This window comes from Dendrobium catenatum, unplaced genomic scaffold (assembly GCF_001605985.2).
Source record: "Dendrobium catenatum unplaced genomic scaffold, ASM160598v2 fragScaff_scaffold_744, whole genome shotgun sequence".
In the NCBI taxonomy this organism is placed as follows: domain Eukaryota; kingdom Viridiplantae; phylum Streptophyta; class Magnoliopsida; order Asparagales; family Orchidaceae; genus Dendrobium; species Dendrobium catenatum.
In genome coordinates, this window is record NW_021319206.1 from 344,118 (window position 1) to 366,010 (window position 21,893).

Sequence of the window (21,893 nt, forward strand, 5' to 3'; positions counted from 1 at the left end):
AATCACCAACTTTCATTATCTTAAGTGAATAATTGAGTAGATCATTGATTGTCACCATACATTTAACACTCAAGTCAACCAAAATTCAAAACATACAAATGACTTTATCACGTTAGCCTTTAGTGCTTCATGTATGATTTCTTATTTCCTATCTAATTATCTAATAGAAGAGCGATTGTGCAAACCACTGACCATCACTTGATGTTAATAATTGTTATTAATCATTGTCTAATGCATTTAATTGTTTGAGATTCGTTAGGTACTAATATATGTCATCCACCTTCTTGATTGCCAATTACATTAGACATTCCTACTCATTCCCCAATGTTCAGTGTTGGTTTTCCACTAACATTTGGCGCCCTCTCACTGTTCATTTGCTACTCAGCTCCTATAAATAGAAGGATCGAGCAAATCATTGACCCATGGTCAATGTTTGATGTTATTAATTGATAAATGTCTAATGCTTGTTAATGTTCAAAATTTACGAGCTAAGGGCATATGATGTCTGGCTTCCTAATTTTTTATCTTTGAACTTGTACAGATAATGACTAAGCATGATTCTAACTATTGGCTAAAGTCCAACTTTATTTGTTTATTGTCATCTGTTTGCTAATGTTGATGCTTCAACAACAACTAATATTTAATTCCCATCTTACTAGTTTTTTGCCTCCACTTTAATTAGGAGAACGACTAAATCACCACAAACCATCGCTTGATGAGAACTCCAACACCTCAATGCTACTTATATCTCTACTACATATGATATCTCATCTGATTCATATTATTAATGAGTTATCTTATTCTTGAGAAATGTGTCATCCATAATATTCACATTATGATAGTGAAATTTTGAAATTAGATTAGCCCCAATAACGTTTTCTTTTTTGAAATTCTCATATAAAATTTCATGTCTAATATAAAATGCTCTTTAACTTATTTATATATGATAAAAAAATTAGTCAATATGAAAATAATGATCTCTCTCTCTCTCTCTCTCTTCCCAAAACTGGCGTAACGATCGGACGGCTGCGACTCGCAAGGAGGCGGCACGGGTTCGGGAACTTTCCTATAGCGACAAAAGGATGCTTTGGCGTAATTGTTTGTAGTAGGTTCACGGGTTTTGTCCGCACCCCCTCGAATGGGGCCCATAAGTATCGATCATAAGGATTCATAATTATGAATATTAGTTTAAAATGAGGTGGATTTTGGTGGAAACTTGGTAACAATACGCCTCAAATTATTTATAATTATTTTGGGACGAGAGGTCACGGGTTCGCAAGGGAAACAAATCTGATTGGCAGTAGCCATATCAGCTCGACAACTTTCAGGGCCAATGACATCTATACTTTTTAATATGGCCACAAATTTTATGCGTCGCTGCTGCGCTTATGTTGTCCGCATAATGGATACCCCTCAATCTACCGTCAACCCTATGATTGACCAGAATAAAAAACACTCAACAAGATGTGACAATGGTGAAGTAATCTCTATATTGCCACAACATAGGTTGCTAATTCTATTTTGTGTATGCTCGTGAAGCATAATAGTTTAACGTTTTTTGTTGTTTTTTTGTGAAAATTGATCAATTTCATTAAATAAAGAACTTAATTATAATTTTATGGAGATTACAGTTCTAGCATAATAAAGTGAGGTGAGAGAGAACCACATGAACAGTAGCAAAAAAGAGCAAAACGTACCAACAAGGAAATAATGAAAAATATAGAAAGTTAGCTGAAAAGAATCAAAATTGGATTCACAATATTGAAAAATTACACCCAGCAATCATGACAATGTGTGAAAAGAAAGAAACATTCCCCAGTTGCCACAAAGACCATCCGAGAGAGTACTGGCTGGTGAATAAAAATCTGTTCATCATAGTTTAACAAACATTGGAAATCATATATAGTGAGCAACAAAAGGCACTTGTCCAACAGGTAAGTTATAAAGAGGCTGAGGAAATAGGATCACAACTCAAAAAAAAAGAGCTAAAGATACGACAAAACATGAAACCATCTTGAGATAAGAGAAATAATCATGCTAAAACTCCTCCAGTTTGAGGTTCTAACTGTATACCTTTTCTAATTTTAATCCAAATAGTTGTATTGCTTTCACAATTTCCCCCCATGCCTCCTTGCCTTTCTTTCGCATTACTTTTGCATTACTTCTTTCCTGCAAAATGTAGTATATGGAGCAGATGATGGCTATATAGAATAGGTGTTGTAGTCCGAGAGCCTGGCATTAATGTATTTTGATCATTACAAATATTATGGGATATTTATCTACTTATTTATGCATTATACATTAGATATTTTTCTTATGCATTAATATCTTTTCAGGTACATCATACCCCAAAAAAAAGCAAAGGATAAAGACTCAAGACATCGTGTGTTCATATATAAATCAATCAAAATTTATAAGAGTTTGTATTTTTATTCTTTTTATTTATTTATTTCTATATTAGGTATATGTTCGCTTAATAACAATGCAAACACATAAGGAGTGAGATTGATTATTTTAATTTTTCTGTTAATCTTACTGTATAATTTAGATTGTACTGTATGTTCTATTTAAACAAAAATTAATTAAAATATTTAATATACTTGATCAATTAAATATTAAATATAACTAATTGTATGTATAACCACGACATCGTACTGTACGACAAGTTATATCAAGAAACCCCACCGTCGAATCCTAGTTACTTAAAATAAATAATTTTGAACGGTTCTTATTTTGTATGATCAAATTTATACTTTTGAATATAAATTAAAATTTCTTAATTTATTTCTAAGGATTATGGGAAAAAAATCGGATCTAATTATTATGTTGATCATAAAGTACGATCATGTATCGGACTGTACGATTCACCCAAGAGTTCACCGGATGAACCTTGGTTCACGTTAGACAATTTGATGTTCCATTGAACTAATTATCTAGTATGATCTTTGAATCGTATTGTACGAGCAGACAACTGAAAATTAAATTTTTGAATATTTTAGATCCCATTTTATAAACACTTTTTTTTTTTTTTTTTTTTTTTTTTTTTTTTTTTTTTTTTTTTTTTTGTGGAGAGTCTAGTCAAGTGACATTTTCTTTTTTATAAGAGGGCATGGAGAGTCCACTTCAAAAGGAGAAAGGAGGTGAGATTGAAAGAAGTAAAATAGCCTTGAGGGAGTTAAGGAAGTGTAAGGGGACTCACATGGTTGCTCTGGCTGTCCTGCACCTTCGGTCTTTGGTTAAGCGTGTGGATCTCTCTGTGAAGAGCTCTAAGGAAGGAGAGGATTCTAGTAACTATTTTTTATTTGATCTAGCTTTTTGAAAAGAAAAAAAAAATTAGAAAATAAACAAAAAATAATATTATTATTACTTTTCTTAAAAAAATTAAAACATAAAAAGAATTGCACATACTTTTAGTTGTATTTTACATTGTTCAATTTTGTTTTTTTAATTGCTTCAATATATTTTAATATTTAGTTTTAAATAAAGGATTTATTAGTAAAATATTTTTAAAATTACCAATTCATCCCCACCCCTATTCTCGGTGTGCCTCATAGCACTGTCAATTATTATTAAAGCTAATTGTGAACTTTTTCAATTGGTATAAGAGAACATTCAATTGGTGTCAGAGTGGATTCTCACTATTTTAGATTTTAATATCATGAGTAGATCTAATGGCATAGTTGATAATTGTAACACCTTGGAAGGATTTTCAACCACCCGGCCACCACTTCTCAAAAATATATCATTTGACATTTAGAAAGTTTGTTTGTCCAAATTTTTATAATCAATTGATTTTCGCATGTGGCACATAACACAATTTTGATATTCTTTACCTTCAAATTTTGAACTAAATTGAAGTAGAAATACCCCTTACAAAATAGTCTTTAGAAGGTTGTAAGTTTGCATAACTTTATGCAAAATATTTGAATTGTTTCTTTTATGCATTGAAATCTAAAGATTACATGCATATTTCTACTTACGCTAGTGATAAGGAGATTTGGGAAAAATATTGCATTACTTATGAAGACACTAATGAAGTAAAATAATCATGAATGAATTTACTTTTACATGATTATAAACTCTTTCTCATGAAACATATTGAGTCAATTTAGATATGTATACCCGGTTCACTAAAATCATTACAGCTTTGTATGCATTTGATAGAAAATGAGAAACACTATGGCAACCCAAGAGGCGGGGTGAATTGAGTTGTAAATAAAATAGCGGTAATTTAAATTTTTTTATTATATTTTGTAGAAAACATAATGATGTTAATGAGATAGATATTCAAAAAAATAAATCACAAGAGAGTGCAAAAAGAAAAAAAAAAAGAACACATGAAGATTTTTATGCGGTTCATCCCCTTACTAGCCTACATTCATACCGAGTCCAACCCCAGACTAGGATTCAACTAACAAACAACAAGATTACAACAACCAAATCATCCTAACACTATGAAGAAAATACATTACACAATAGTGAGAACCTCATAGAAAGGTTACAAATAAAAATGAAGAAATTAATCAAGTCACAGCTTAATACAATGTAGCGCTCACAAGGAATAAAATATATATCTCTCTCAAAACCCACACAAAATAAAGATTAATCGGTACTACACAAATATGTTCACTCATTGTGTTTTATGTATATGAGAGTGAAATGTGATATGCAAATATTTTAATATAATTTTGCAAATTTAAAACACAGGCAACCAAGTTACAATGCATTTTTCAAAGGACTAGCTATATTAAGCAAATATATGACATGAATACTTATGAAAAGGAGTTATTCTGTAAATTAAATTTGCTGGATTTTAATATCATCTTCTGCCTTCTGATCTACAACTAAATTTGGTACCAAGGTAGAAATGATTAGACTTTGCGAAACAAATGGAGTTACATCAAACTCCAATATCTATAGTGTATTTGTGGTCCCAATAGAACTTTCCATCTATTCAAAGTCTTGATGCGTCAACATGCTCACCTCATCTAATATAACATTCTTGTAAATGAAAATCTTATTCTCTCCTTGATTATAGAGTTTGAAGCCCTTAACTCTACTTCTGAAGTCAATAAAGATTTCCTTCTCTTTTTTTATTCCTATTTATCATTCTGAACATGATAGTAAGTTGGACACTCTAAAACTCTCAAGTGCTAATAATCTCTAGCATAATGCCCATAACACATCTACTTTGGGATCTTCTTCCCAATAGTTGATGAAGGAAAACATTTCACCAAGTGATAACTATAGTCTATAGTCCAAGCCCAAAAAACTCTATCCAACATAGTGTTGGATAAAATACACCATACTTTCTCCACCAAAGTTTTGTTCATCCTCTCTGCCACCCCATTCTATTGTTGTATCTCTCAAATAGAGATGTGGTGCTCTATCCCAAATCTCTAGCACTCTAGCAAAAATATATCTAATATATAATTACCCCAATTATCTGATCTAATATATCAAATTCTTTATGAGTTTGAGTTTCAATGCACTTCTTCTAAGTTAAAAAGATCTCCAGTACCTCGCTCTTACGCTTCATGTTGTACACCCAAATATATCTTGAGCAATCATCAATAAAAGTGAAAATATCGTCGTCCGCAAAAAAATATTGTCTTTGTCAGACTCAAACATTTGTGTGAACATACTCAAGAATACCTTTTGTATCATGGATAGCAGTACCAAAGGATACTAATGTCTTGTTGCCAAACACATGATATTCATAGAAATTGAGCATGTAGATGCTCCCTCTTTTGATCAATTCTTTCTTCATCAAAGCTATAAGTGAAGCCTCTTCAGCATGAGCTAGCCTCATATGCCATAATGTGTTGGTATTAGAAGAATCATCGACAATAGTAGCCATTATAATCATTATTCTACCATGAATATAATAAAGGTTGTGATGACAAACTCACTTCATATAAAACAATACTCTAAGATATATCTTTAGAACTCATGCCTTAATGACTACCTTATAGCACTTAGTCTCTAAAGCACCAATAAACAACAAATTCATCATGATATCTAAAACATATGGATATGATTCTCCACACTCTTCATCATATACTTTTCCTCCAAAGTCTTTCATAATTTTACTGTAAAAGTCTCCATCATCATTCAATATTTGGTTTCCTGAGATAGGCAATTTCTGATCAAGTCACAAGCACTCTTGTTTGTCTTTAGCCATTCTCTCCCAAAAATCTCTTCAGGACATTCATCGCTATCTAAAACATCATCTAGATTCAAAGAGCACAATGCATCTATCACCACACATCTCCACATGGCAAAGTTTCCTTTACTATCAAATTTCATCACATTGATTTTGACAGAATGTGTAACCACATGATTTATCGTTGTCTTCTCCACCGTCAAGGTGCATGTATCCATGGCTCCACCAAATTTCATAGCCTCCAAAAAATTGCATCTATCACACAACCAAAATTGATCTCTTTTGCTTCCAACAATGATTTTGGATAAAAATTCATATAGTTCTGCCACAAAATCCACGCAAACAATCAATTATCTCGATTTCATTTGACTCTTCTCAATTTTGCTTGATCAAATAGTCCAATGTTGGTGTATTTGCACGAACCCATGCTCATTACTTCCTGCTTTCATTCTCTAGGCAAGCCAGACCCTGCCTGCGTGACTTTATGCCTCGCAAAACCCATGCCCAGCAAAACTCTGCTTTGGTGTAGCTCGCATCCGTGACCCAGACACGTCCACGTGAACAAGCACATGTGTCTAGCTCGTGCAAACATTCTTTCATGTGAACCCACAATCGTCATTCTGCACGAATTGGTGTGGAAGGCTTGGCATCCACTACAGGAAATTCATCGATTACCGGCGGCCTAAACCGGCGGTTAAGTAATGGTTTCCGGCAATTTTAAAAATTATCGGCGGCTTTTCGGCTGTTACTAGACCGCCGGTAAAAACGGCGTCGAAAACCATTACCGGCAGTGTATTTCCAGCGGTTTTTTTCACCGACGGTTTATCATCGGTTTGGCCGCTGGCTATGGCCGGTGTTTTACCGGCGGCTGTCCGGGCGTTACACCGACGGTCCACCATAAAGCATTGCAGATCTCACCACCATCTTATAGAATTTTTATTAAAGTTTGAGGGGGACTATTCTATCACACAATAACAAGCCTGATTCATTCCTCCATTTCAACCATCCAACTTGAATTGTGTTGATAATATCCCCTTCTATTTCACCATCACTCTGAACAAAAGATCCAAGATATCTAAAATGTGTACTTTTATTAATTACTTCCTCTCACTAGATCTATTGTTATTAAAATTACACTATATATTAGATCTACTAAAGCGAAAACCTTTAGACTCTAAAATTGACCTTCATAATTCGAGTTTACCTTCAACTCCCTCTCTAGTCTTATCAACATGTAGAATATCATCAACAAAAAGCATATAACAAAGTACATCTAAGGCGACACTCTCTAATCTCATCATCCACTGGAGGTATTCCAACATTTCCATGTAGTGAGGGCAGTAAAAGGGGGAGAAACAAAAAGCATATAACAAAGTACATCTAAGGCGACACTCTCTAATCTCATCATCCACTGGAGGTACTCCAACATTTCCATGTAGTGAGGGCAGTAAAAGGGGGAGGCATAGATAGAAAAGTATTGCATGCTTGCCAACATTCCACTTCCCAACAACCACCCAACTTCTTCATACAAATACAAAAGAACCATTTCAACAGCCCTCTATTCCATACATAACATGAAAGATAATTTGAATCACCTTACACTCATTTTAACTACAATGAATTATAAACTCAATGGAAATATTTTGCAAAAGATCCCAAATCCCTTCCCAATCAACTCATTATTAATGAAGCATATAAAAGATGCATTTAAAACTTACAAGTAGAACTATTAATCATATGTCGAATTAGCTTTCATATTTCCACCAAAAGCCATCATAACAAATCCATACATTTTTAAGAAAACTCTTGAATAGAAAACCCACATAAAGATAACTATGAATATTTACCATTGAGAAAGAAGGCACACAAATGCTCTCAAACATTCTGTATACCCTTCCAAAGAAAATTATAAAACATTTCAACATAAATCAAGCCATCTTGTATTTGAATAGTTCAATCTCAAGAACTCAAATCAACATGAAGCATAGTTCTCCACAACAAAGTACATCTTAATTCACAAACCGCTCACTAGATCTATTGCTACTAAAATTACACCCCATATATTCAGTTTTAGATCTACTCAAGCGAAATACATTAAAAAAATAAAAAACCCTCACCTCGCAGGAGGCGTCGCGCACGGGATCAGAACGAGATGTTCGTCGGTGGCCTTACAGTGGGAGTTCGAGGGCTGCCGGTGTGATCGTCGGCGGCCAGAGGCGGTTCGGTCACTCAAGAGACGAGCGGAGGAGACGGGCGAGCACGGCCGAAGAGAGAGATGATGAGAAGATGAAATGAAATGGGAGGCTCGGGATGGTTCATTTTAGGGCTTTTACCGGCGGCTTTTACAGCCGTTAAGTAAATCACTTAACATCGGCGGTTTTGGCCGCCGGTATAGCGCCGGTAAATTTTAAAGCCGTCGGTTTACCCGGCGGTTTTTTGACCGCCACTATTACCGGCGGAATAAGCTTCAATAACGACCGTTTGGGCCGCCGGTATTCACCGGCGGCCAAACCGTCAGATAAACCGCCATTAGTACCGGCGGCTAAACAACCGCCGATCTAAGCCGCCGGTAATGACTGAATTACCTGTAGTGATCTTACTTCTATGCGTGGCCTACCCCATGCAAACTTGCTCGTTTGTTCACAATCTAAGTTCCACACCCATATGCATGTATCAAGTGATGTGCCCACCAAACTACGACAGACTGTATATTTTCACAATCACATGCGCTTGACTGCGCACCATCGCTCCACCTGGATGTACCACATGAATAATGACAGATTTCTCATTCTTGAAGCCGTCACTGAAAATCTCATCAAAATTTGGCTTTCATACTAATTGTTGTGCAAAACAGCAGAAACAACCATAAAATCACAATCAAACACCAGCCAATTTACGTAATTCAACGAAAATACTTACGTCCACGGGAAGGGGATGATATCACTATATTAGAGAAAATAGGCTTACAATTAACTTTCTTGCTTCCCATACAATAGCCATCCAGCCCTTTATATAGATATGAAAGCAAATCTAATATAAAAGCTTAAGCTAACATGAAAACTCTAATTAATGTTATAATATGGCAAATCTGATCATGCCTTAATTAGCTGTAATCAATGCCATAATCAAATCTAATTACATCTCCACAATATTGAAAACAAATAAAATCTTTCCATAACACCAAGTTCATGAGGTCCAACACATTAGAAGCTCACTGGTAGTGAAACTACGTTGGAAAACATGAGATTTTGGAACCATATACAATGCAAACGAATTGAGAAGATTGGGAAATTAAAAGTTCAGAATCAAAAGGCCACAGATTATTTTGGAATCCATAGGAATTAATTAAGGCTTTAAATGAATTAGCAAGTAAAATTTATTTCTGTTATGAGCATCTGTGGATGGACGATCGGGATGAGTCACTTTAAAACTGCATGCATATGTTATGTTGTTGAAAAGGTTCGAGGATCATGCTGGTGAATTTCTTAATGAATTTGGATGGCGTTTGTTACACAAAAAAACTTGTTCACACAACATTTCGTCTGGTTATATCACCATCTTTTATGTAAAGAGCTAAAGCTTGAAATAGGGACCCACATTGACGTGGATAGTTGAAGATTATATTAATGGGATGCCATGTCAAGAATGGAGTATTATGGGGGATAATATTTTAATGAATTGAAAACATGAATTGATATTTATCTAGCTTTCAAAAGGCAAGAAGAAGAAATTTTTAATTGAGGAAATCGACAAGGCTTGCAACATTAATTCAATTAGTATCATTATTTTTGTAGCATAATATAATATCAACTATAATCTCATGTGCATTAACTAAGGGGCTAATTGGTTGAAATACAAAGTGATGCAAATTATTGCAAATGTAGGGTTTTGAAATTTTTGATATTTAGTTGGAATACAAAATGGTGCAAAATAAAATAAAATAAATACAATGCAAAGTTTTTTAGTTTATTTTTTAAATAAATCAAACTCGCCTAATTTTGAATGAGAATCGTTTATACCACAAACAAGCTCGCTTGACTGCCTCCACCCTCCGGCCATCATTTGTCGTCTCCACCACCACGCACTATCGACGGCCACTGCAAGAGACCACCACTGCAGTCACCTGCCACTGACCACCACCACTGGTGGCCATCGCCTCAGGTCACCGCTTCCACAAGTTATCGTCGTCGTTGGTCACCTCAACTACCAGCTGCCGCCGACCACTACCGCCCCTTGTCGACCACCCTCTAATGGAAAATATGTGATTACCGTCGGAAATAATGAATTAACGCCAAAAATAACAATTTTTTGCAAATTTCCGGTGAAAAACCATACGCCGGTAAAACAAGAGCCGGAAACAACATTCCGACGCAATAATTTCGCCGGAAACATTTTCGGCGGTACTTCCGGTAAAATACCGGCGGAAATTTATGGCTTATCTGTCGTTTTTTAATCACTTTTTCAGGCGTAAGTTCCACCGCTTTTTATGGCGTATATTTGCGCCGGAATTGTTGTCAAATCTGAATTTAACCGAATTATCGGTGTAAATGCCGCCAGTAATACCGGCGCATAATTACGCTGATAATAGCTAGTAAAAGTCTTTGTATCGTATGGAGGCGCACGTACCAGCGGATTTTCTGCCAGAAACCTATAGCAAACAGAAAAAAAAAATTTCCTTCCAACAATCAAAATGGATTTTCACACTTGCAAACAAATTTTTACATTACTTCTAAACATCATATAATATCAACATCTGATTCACAACATATAAACAATATCAAATACATATAAAAAAACACAACTTATCCAATAATTAAACAATATCAAAAACATCTAAACATATCAACTGTTCAAAAGATTAAACATTCAATTGTTCAAAAGTTTAAACTTATCCAATAATTTCCGGTGGATTCTACGCCGGTATATCAACGCACTGGCGAATTAACAGGCGTTACATACGAAGGAAGCTTACCAGCGTATTATACGCCGGAAGTTTTCCGGTGTAATATCTGCCGGTTAAACCGTCACTTTAAGCGACATATACAGATCCGTCTGAACCTCCGCCAGAAATAAACTGTTTTCCTGTAGTGACCAACGCCGACCATTACTATTATCGTTGAATGCTGCTGTCATCCACCACCACCACCAACCGCCATCGCCACCCTATGCCGGACACAACCACCACCACTGCCGCTACTAGTGTCGATCACCGCCGCTACCCCTCACAAGCCATTACCATTTTTAAACTTACTACATTTATTACTTCAAGTAAACAGAAAAAATCATTCACATGTTTTTATTTTACATTCATCCAAACAACTTCAAAGTATGTATTTTATACTATATTCCTCTTTCAACCAACCAATTAGCCCCCTAAATAGGGAACAACATATTTACTTGTGAAGGTATTATAAGTGATTTATCAAAGATCATATATTAGGCATTTAACACCATAATATTTTAGATAATTTCTATTATATTCTTATGTTATAACAACATTTTGGTAATTATTGTCCAAAATAGTGTAAATCTCATCATGATTAAATGATCTGAGCATGAACAAAGTACATTAATGATAATAAACATATGATACAACAAAGAACAAATAAGCATCTCTCCACCTAATGTTTATGATGGTACATAGAAATAAGTTCAAATATGTCTCTCCATGATAACTTTTATAGGTAGAAAAGGGGTTTTCAAAGATGTTGTGGAAGGGGATTTGGATGCAACGACTAGCCCAAGGGCTAGCCATCCTTCGCATCCCTTGAAATTAAAAAAAAAAAACTATGTCACCAATTTGAGTGCCGACAATTTATCCTTGTGTCGTCACAGTGGCAAACTTATCACCAGTTATATTGGCAACGAGGTCTATTTTTTAACAATTTTTTATTATTCTATTTAAAAAAACAGATTAGATACTAAAGAGGGAGAAAGATATATGTATAAGTTAGCCAAACAAAGAGATAGGAGTAGTAAGGATTTAGTTCAAGTGAAGTGTATTAAAGATGAAGATCAAAAAATACTTTTCTTAGAAGATGATATTCAACAAAGATGGATGAGATATTTTGCTAAACTTTTTAATGAAGATTGTGAAAATAAGATTGACTATAGTGACCTTAGCACCCTAGATGAAAAAAAAAGATTTCTGTTTTTATCGGCGTATTAGTAAAACTGAAATTAGAGAGGCTTTAAAGAAAATGAAGGGTGGAAAAGATGTTGGACCCTGTGATGACCTGATGATATTCCAATAAGGTGTGGAAATGCTTAGGAGATGAAGGAATTTCATGGCTTACTAAACTTTTTAATACTATTTTTGAGACTAAGAGATGCAGATGATGGAGAATGAGTGTGTTATTCCTATTTAAGAATAAGGTGATCACAGATTGTGCGAATTATAGAGTATTAAGTTAATGTGTCATACTTTAAAACTATGGGAGCGTGTTATGGAACATAGGTTTGCGGCGTGATACTAATGTTTCTCAAAATCATTTGGATTCATCGCCGGGTAGGTCGACTATGGAAGCCATACATTTATTTAAGAGGTTTGATGGAGAAAATAAAGAAAATAAGGAGGATCTACATATGATATTTATGATTTAAAAAAGCATATCAATAAAGTTCCAAGAAGTGCTATGGAGAGTTCTTGAAAAGAAAGAGTCAATAATGCTTATATTCAAAATCATTAAGATATGTATGCAGGAGCTTCTTACTTGTGTTCAAACACAAGGTGGATTGACCAAGTATTTTCCTATTTCGGTTGGGTTACATCAAGATCAGCCTTAAAGCCCTTATCTTTTTACTTAGTCATGGATGTTCTCACTAGACATTTGCAAGAGGATGTACCTTGGTGTATGTTTTTTGCTGATGATATTCTTCTTGTTGATAAGACTAGAGAGGGAGTTGAAGGTAAACTTGAATTATGGAGGTCAACCTTAGAGTCTAAAGGTTTTCGCTTGATAGATCAAAAGAATATTATGGGTGTAATTTTAGTAGTAATAGACCTAGTGAGGGGATTGTGACTTTGGACGATCAAGTCATTAATAAGAGTACACGTTTTAAATATCTTGGATCTATTGTTCAGAGTGATGGGGAAATAGATGGGGATATTATCAGCAGAATTCAAGTTGTGGTTGAAGTGGAGGAATGCATCGGGCTTGTTATGTGATAGAAATGTACCCCTCAAACTTAAGGAAATTCTATAAGATGGTAGTGAGGTCTGCAATGCTTTATGGTGCGAATGTTGGCCTTTAAAGAGAAGCATAATACTAAGTTAAGTGTTGGCAGAGATGAGGATGCTTAGGTGGATGAGTGACTTTACCCTTAGAGATAGGATACGAAATGAGCATATAGTGAAAAGGTTGGAGTAGCTCCAGTAGAAGAAAAGATTAGAGAAAGTCGCCTTAGATGGTTTGGTCACATAAAACGTCGGCCTTGAGATGACCCGGTTAGGAGAGTAGAGGTATTAGATTTTACTTATGTTAAGAAAGGTAGAGGTAGACCTAAAAAGACTTGGTTAGAAAATATTAAGAATGACCTTTCTTTTTAGATTTAAACGAGAATTTGACTTTTTAATATGACACAATGGAAAAAAAAGGATTCATTGCAGCCGACCCACGTAGTGGGATAAAGGCTTGATGTTGTTGGTTATTTTTTAAAAAAAACAGATATTTTACAAAAATTTCTCCAAGATTATACCAGATAAAATCAAATCATACCATGTTATTATATTCATCATTCCCTTAAGTTCATCATGAAGATCTAAAAAAACAAAATATAGATCAGATTCATCATAAACACTTAATTACGAAAGAGAGAGAGAGAGAGAGAGAAAACGGAAAAGCAAGAAATAGTAAGAAATAGAAGCTCTTCACAAATCGAAGAAAGACCCCTTTAGTCCCCCTTCTTGGCGCATTTGCTCCTGATCCTAAGTATCATGTAGGAGCCAAACCTGTAACCCAATATGAAACCCACCATCACTATCACATCCTTCCACCTGCTAACCTCCCCCAATCCCTCCTTTCCAACACTGTATCTCCATCCAAGAGACAAACTCCAAATTTCTCCTCTAAACACTTTCCCTCCCCTGAAAACTCGTTTACCAGAAAAGCTTCAAATGGATACCTGAACAATGACAAGTAGTTCATGAAAACCCAACAACCCGGTATCCCTCCTTCCTTATAAAATACCCGGAGAAGAGGAAGAAAGACCCCATCACGCCGGCGATGACAGAGTTTCCCACTATGAAGTTTGGTGCGAGGGACATGAAACAGACCACCACAGAGTTTGCGGTTGTAGAGGATGAGCCATATAAGCAGAAGGAAAAATGCGAAAGATGACGGATTCCGATCAAGACCTGCTAGCCAATAGGACTGGCGAGGCGAAAAGCAATGCTAAGATAAAAAGGAATGGCAAGAAAACGAGGCCATTCGCTATTACGTAAGAGAGACCCTGTAAGCTCCGCCCGATGTCTCCTTCATGAGAATCTCCCTCCCTTTAAGAATATGGGCAGAGCTTCCGTCGTGCAGGAGAGAAGAAAATGTGAGGATGAAGGCAAACAGCCCGACACGATTCGCGCGCGCGGCAATGTCAAACTTTAGATCAAAGAAGATGGAGCCGAGCACTAGGCCAGACAGAAGCATTTGAAAAGTTCGACAAGTGAAGAGCTCCTTTGTGCGGAATACGTTCTTCATGAAACGTAAGTAGTGAGTATCGATGTTTCGACAACGGATTGTTCGCGTAGTCAAATTCAATGTTAAACAACTCGGTTACTGTGGTTATCTGCGACCTTATGGATGTGGAAGAGCTGCTGCAGGGTAGAGTGATGATTTGCTTTTTCATTGCGTTGGAGATGGAGAGAGAGTCTAGGGAATCGATGGAGAACTCAACGGGATTAGTGGGGGCCGGTAGGGGTGGCCGGCGGCGGCGAGGCGGGATATGAGTCGGCGATGGTGCCGTGGTGTGAGGACACTGCCGTCAGAGAGGAGGAGGAGAGAGCCGAAGAGCTTCACGATGCCGCGAGCAGGGCTGGTGAATACTGAGAATGATGGTTCGCCCTCCTGACTCCGCCATGGAGCGGAGCATGTCGACGATCTGCAATGCCGAGCTGGAGTCTTAGCCCTGACGTAGGTTCGTCAAGGATCAGGACAGCCGGATCGTGCACAGCCTCGACGGCGATAGAAACGCGGCGACGCTCACCGCCGATATGGAGCTAACGCGTAAGAAGCGACATGGGCGAGACCGAGCTCGGCGAGGAGAGTTTCCACGCGGGTGTGGATGGCAGTGGTGGGGAGACCGAGGCGTAAGCGGGCGGTAAATGCGAGGGTCTCGCGAACGGTAAGAAGTGGAAAAAGGCAATCTTTTTGGGGAACGAAGGCTGAAATGCGGCGAAAAGGAGCGCTTGGAAAGGGGGAGGTCGTCGACGAGGATGGTGGCAGGGGTGGGGAAGTGGGAGGCGGCCGGCGAGGAGCTCGAGAAGGGTGGATTTGCCAGCACCGCTTGTCCGACGACAGCGAGGATCTCCCAGGGCTTGGCGCGGCAGGTAACGTTGTGAGGACATGACGAACGACGGGCGGCTGCGGGGTGGGAATCTCAGAATCCACAGTTTCTTCGCTGCTCCATATTTTTTTGAACAAGTGCTGGCTTGGATTGCAATTGTGGATGGTGTAGGTGAGGGACTTGGCTTCTATCTCGCAGCCTTGTTTCCTCATTGAAGTGACGAAGCGAGGCACAGCATGCAGTGTAGAAAAATGTCAGGAAGAGGACTCCTACCGCTCTGATATCATAAGACAGCCAAATAAAGACAAACATGACAGCCATGGTCACGGACCGAAACAGCACAAGAAAATGGAATTATTATTATGTCTTTTGGAAGAGAAATTATTGTGTACGCAGTCCGAACGCAGGGATAGGTTCGGATGTTGCTATTTATGCTTATTTTTTGCGTATTTTTTATGTATTTAATTTTTCTAGTATTTTTTGCGTATTTATTTGTGTATTAGTGAGATTTAGTAGTATTATTTATTTGTTATTTTTTGGCACAAAAAAAAATTTGTGATAAAAAAATACGGAACAAAATAAACAGTAAAACGCACATCCGAATGTTCGGATTACGTAACAAATAATTTCTCGGAAAAAAGAGTATTTATACAAGGTAACATAACTTTAATCAAGAAATAACGTTCAATGAAGTGCCACGTTTACAAGAAAGTAAAACTGCAATTTCTTGCTTACAAGCCGAGGGAAAAAAAAATCTAATGATTATGATTGTTATAGTTGCTTAAAGATGTTAGGTTTGATTTTTAATGGCTAGAGGAAAAAAATCTGATGCTTGTTTTTTTATTGATTTTCACAGTCAACTGACTATTTTTGCATTAATTTTTTTTTCTCTTTTTTACTCAGTTCCTGCTTAATTTCTCATAGGGATATTTTTACATTGTTTTGGTAAATCAGTGAAGTTGTATCGCTAAGGAATTTTTAGTGGGTTTCGTTTCTATTTCTTTGAATCTATGCAAGTTTCATAAACCGGACCGGACCGGCCGGTTCGACGTTCAACCGCGAACCGGCCGGCGGGCGGTCCGGGAGAAGAAATAACCGGCTGATTTCAAGAACCGGGCAAAAACGCGTTTAAAGTCCGCGTTGAACCGCCGAACCGCCGAACCGGGGGGTTATGAAAAAACCCGCTTGGTTCTTAATGAGGAAATTGATCCCCCTGATCTGCGATCCAACGGCTTAAATTTTTCGTATCATACTTAATACCGTCGCTACTCAACTCATATACCAACCCTACATACAGCAGTCGCGAACGAAGAAGTCGGGAAGGGAGAAAGTCACGACGGAACGAGACGCGGAGACGCCTGGCTTTGACGATCCCGACGGAGATTCCGCTTCCGACCTCCCAGCCGCTCGTCGCTCATCCCGACGGAGCTTCTGCGCGAACGAGCCTCGATCGTTATCCTCCTACCCGACAGTCGAGCGCAAAACCCCGGGCCCCCAGCGCAGACCGCAGGTTTCTAAAATTTTTTTTTGGACGTTAATATTTTTATGCATTTAAGCTTGCATTATTTCTCCAAAGTCCAAAATTTTTTCTTGCTTTCATAACATTATTGAGTTAGAAAATCCGAAAGCCAAAATGAGCATTAGATGGGTTCTGTTCTTTCTTCAGACCAGAAATCAGAATAACACAACTATCAATAATATTCCCTGGTTTGTTTTCAGCTATGCTTTTCATTTCAGAATGTTGCTTTTTTCCTTGAGGGGGGGGGGGGTTATCTTTGTTCATAAAATTTTGAAAACATTTTGTGTGATGACAAAAAGTTATGCATTTGTTTATTGTTTTATGATTATTTGAAGAGACACTTAGATTTATGCTATTGTTTATGTTCATAAACTTAATTGATGTCATGTTTATGTTATTTTAATTTAGGAACTATGAAAATAAAATGATGAATGAATGAATTACAGGAAAAATGATTTTATTTTATTTTTTAAATAATATTATGATTTATGTACGTTCATCCGGTTCGACCGCGTCGAACCGGGTCGAACCGTGAACCCTCCTTCCACCGTTCGTTGTCCGTCCGGTTCTGAAAAACCTTGGATCTATGTACTGGAAACCATATTGTGGTTGCAAACTTTTTTTTATATATTTTTATTGGTTTGCATCTCACAGTGTTTTAGCTAATTCTATTAAAGTTGCACTGTAAAGAATTTTCAGTAGTTTGTAATTAATTTGTTTTCCTAATCTATGTGATGTGCTGTGGGAAACCAATATTTCAGTGATTTTGGCCAGTATTAGTCTATAGTGTTTCTATGATAATATTTCTGTTTTTTATGTGTAACTGACATAGCTTTCCAATGGCTTATGCGTTTGCTCTATTCATAGGGTTTCCATTTAGCAAATTTTATGTTTCTCGTTTTTTGTTAAAAGAGCTAAATATTTGTTTTTTTTTCTATGTTGAGCCTCACTTCATTACTTAGATGCCTTATACAATTCTACTATCTTCCTAATATCTATTGCTCCTTGAATAATCAGAATATTATAGAGTTGTTTCATGATGAAAAATGAGAGTAATGATTTTAATTATAAACAATATTTGATATTTGTTTTGCATAATTGCATTGAAATCCCAAAATATTATTTATATTCATCCAAATTTTATATGCAATACAAGATGATCATCATTGAGTGCAATAAATTTTATTATCTTCTTCAAACTTCATTTATTTCCATTTAACATGAATTTTCTTTTGTCTTCACATAAAAAAAGTTTTAAATGAGAAATGCTTTTAAGCATATTATTATGAATATTTAGCTAAATTTAATTAATTTTTTAGAAGACGGTAGAAGATAGTCATGTAATAACTTTTTTGCTTCATAATTTGTTAGATTAAAAAGCAATGGAATAAAAGTGGATTAATCTTAATTGATAGTCGTTTGACAAATAAGGATGAAGGTCACTGCTTTATTAAATTTGTCCATGAAAATAATTCTCAAAAGGAAAAGATTCGGTGCCCATGTGCGGATATTGTGCAAAAATATTATTTTTTCATACTTATAGTGGTCTGTGTACGATCATTACTAATTAATGGAATGCAAAATATCATTAAATTGATGTGGACATGTCATGGAGAAAATCTCAAGCTTTCAGTGATGCAGGATTTAGGCAGAAGAGATGTGAAATGATCTTACTAATGCCAAATGAAGAGGTTGATGAGATTGCAAAAAATTTTAGAGATATTCATAGGGACTTTCATGAACTGTTGTCCCAACAGTTCACAAATGAGGATGTGATAATATTATTGACAAAGTGAAAAGAAAATATATTTATAGACTCTAAAAGATGCACAACGTGATTTCAGCCTAGTTTATGTATTTATCTATATTGTATGCTCTTAAGAAAGTTACTACACATTAAAGTCTTAATCGATTGGACAAATAAATCATCAACATTGTCCTGAATTCTTACACATAAAGTCTTTGAACCTGTAAAGATAAGCACTAAGCATGATGCTAACCTATTGACCCAAAAGTCCCCAACTTCTATTTGTTATTGTCATCTGTTTGCTAACGTTGATGCTTAAAATAACAAACTTTAGTATTTAATTTCCAATCTTACTAGTTGTTTTGCCTCCACTTTTATTAGGAGGAGAACGACTAAAACACCTATTAATTATCGCTTGATGAGGACTCCAACACCTCAATGCTACTTTATCTCTACTCTATTACATTATGATATCGATCTGATTCATTAGTATTAGGGATGGTTATACTCATCTTGAGAAATTTGTCATCCATACTTTTCACCTTATAAATAGTGAAATTTGCAAATTAATTTAGCCCCCGAATAATTTTTTTTGTTTGGAAAACTCTTCATATAAAAAATTTCAGTCTCATAATAAATTACTCTTTCAACTTATTGTATATCATTATAAAAAATTTGCTCGATATGATAAAAATGAGCTTTCTCTCTTCCTTAATTTCCTTAAATAGTGTTAATATATAACATGACCGAATTTTTTAAAAAATACTGATCTTCTTAAATAAATCTGATTACCGTTTCAAATCTTCTTTGGATGAAATCCATGGTTGTAACCTATATGAATTATACGCTGGCGGAAGTATTTGGAAGGCTCTTTCAAACAAAACCCGATGTAATATAGAAAAAAGAACCACGACAACTAAATTAAAGGGGCGCCCAGCCTAGATCTCACACGTGAAGGTGTAGTAGGCCAGCGGCTTATCTCCGGGTCCCAAAACTGGCATAACGATCGGACGGCTGCGAGTCGTAGGGAGCCGGCACGGGTTTGATAACTTTCGTATAGCGATTAAAAGGAGCCCTTTGCGTAATTGTTTTATAGGTTACGGGTTTTGTCCGCCACCCCCTCGAATGGGGCCAAAGTACCATCATAAGGATTCCCTGATTATGAATATTAGTTTAGAATGAGATGATTTTTTTGGCAACTTGCATAATGGCTTAAAATGGGGCTTCTAGTTTTTTTATAATTATTTTGGGACGAGAGGTCATGGGTTCGCCAAACAAAAGAATGAGAAACAAATCTGATTGGCAGTAGCCATTATCAGCTCGACAACTCGGGGGGCCAATGACATCCGCACTTTTATTCTGGCCATGAATTTTTATGCATTCGCTGCTGCCGTCGTTTGGAGTGGATTTGCCCTGCGGCTTATTGCCGTCCGCATAATGGATACCCCTCAATCCACCGTTCAACCCTACGATTGACCAAAATAAAAAAATACTCAAAACAAGCTGTTGCAAATCTATTTTTTTCATGGCTTATGTTTTGATGATTGAACAAACACATACTTCTCTTGAGCACTACTTTTGCTTCTAACTTTTCAGAATCGAAGACCGGACGTTTATGAAGAGCCAAGTTCAAGATTGCATAGTTTAGGGTGCGTCAGTCTGTAATTTTATTTTTCACCTTTTGATCTACTTGAATGGTCCAAAAAGACTGATGCTAAGTAACCCTACACACACACACTTGAGATGCTTAAATTTCTATTTTTTGCCCACATCGGCCCGGCTCGATATTTATATCGTCGGACGATCAGCTTAAAACAGAAAGTCTAATTTAAGGATTCTTAATTAAGGCAGCCGACATTAACCTATCGGCCTGGACGATACGTGTATCGGCCAGTACGATGAAGCTCAAAATAGAAAAAGATAGGGCCCGCCCTTAAGGGGGGGGGGGAACAGTTAAAAGGGGGTATACTGTATTTTAAATTATCGGCCAGGACGATTCCAGGATCGGCTTGGACGAAATTACCAAATTATGCCTTAATTGATCAGGAAATCAAGGGAGTAATTAAGGATGATTGATATGATCCGATCGGCCAGAACGATCGTTTGAGATCGGCTGAACGATCAAGCCAAATTTCAATTCGGCCAGGACTGTTTCCCAAGGGCTGTGCTCAGGACGATTTACCTCTAATTTGAACTAATAGGCGCCAGGGAACGATCAAGAACCAAATTTTCAATCGTCCAGGACTGTTCCCGGCTGCGCTCTGGAACCGATCTTCCTTGATTGTACTAATGCGGCCAGGGTCCGATGTCCATGATCAGCACTGGGACGATAAAGTCGGCTACTTGCCAATTAATGAGCTCGTCTTGAGCTCTTCTATTTAAAAGAGCTCTTGTTCAACGTTTGAAGAGACTTTGGCTGCTGCCTTTTGGACCTGAGAAGACCTTAGGAGAGGTGAGAGAGAGAGATCTTGTGAGGGGGGAGCTTGTGAGGCGAATTCACAAGGTTGCTCAAGGATCGCTCGGCTTGTCTTCGCTCTGAGATTTCTCGTCCGTGGAAGGTCCGTAGAGGTAAGGAGTGGCTTTTGGTTGGGTTCTTCTAGCAGTCTTCCAGGACGAAGCCAAAAGGAGGTAAGTTCTCTTCCTTGCCGGCGGGTGGCCAAAAAAGCGAAATTTCTTGTAAAGGGCTTCTCCGCCAGCCGATGGGGGCTAAAAGAGAGTCACTGTTTATAGGCAATACTTGGAGGTTCCTACCAAGAGTGACGTAGGTCTAGCGATTCGAACCACTATAAATTTCTTGTGTTCTTTTCTGCTTCCGCACTTTTAAATTACCGCATTATTTTGTTGGTTGATTTGTTGTGATTTTATTTCTTTTGAAAAGAATTTTTTTTATTAAAATACAATCACCCCCCACCCCCCCCCCTCTTGGTTAGCTTGGCAGTTCTATAGGCTTATCCTCTCTCTTG

At 36.9% G+C, this 21,893-nt stretch overlaps 1 pseudogene; it reads right to left on the reverse strand.

Annotated features, from left to right (window-relative positions):
• Positions 1 to 14,059: 14,059 nt before the first annotated feature.
• Positions 14,060 to 15,925, reverse strand: LOC114580051 (annotated as a pseudogene).
• Between the last annotated feature and the right edge of the window lie 5,968 nt (positions 15,926 to 21,893).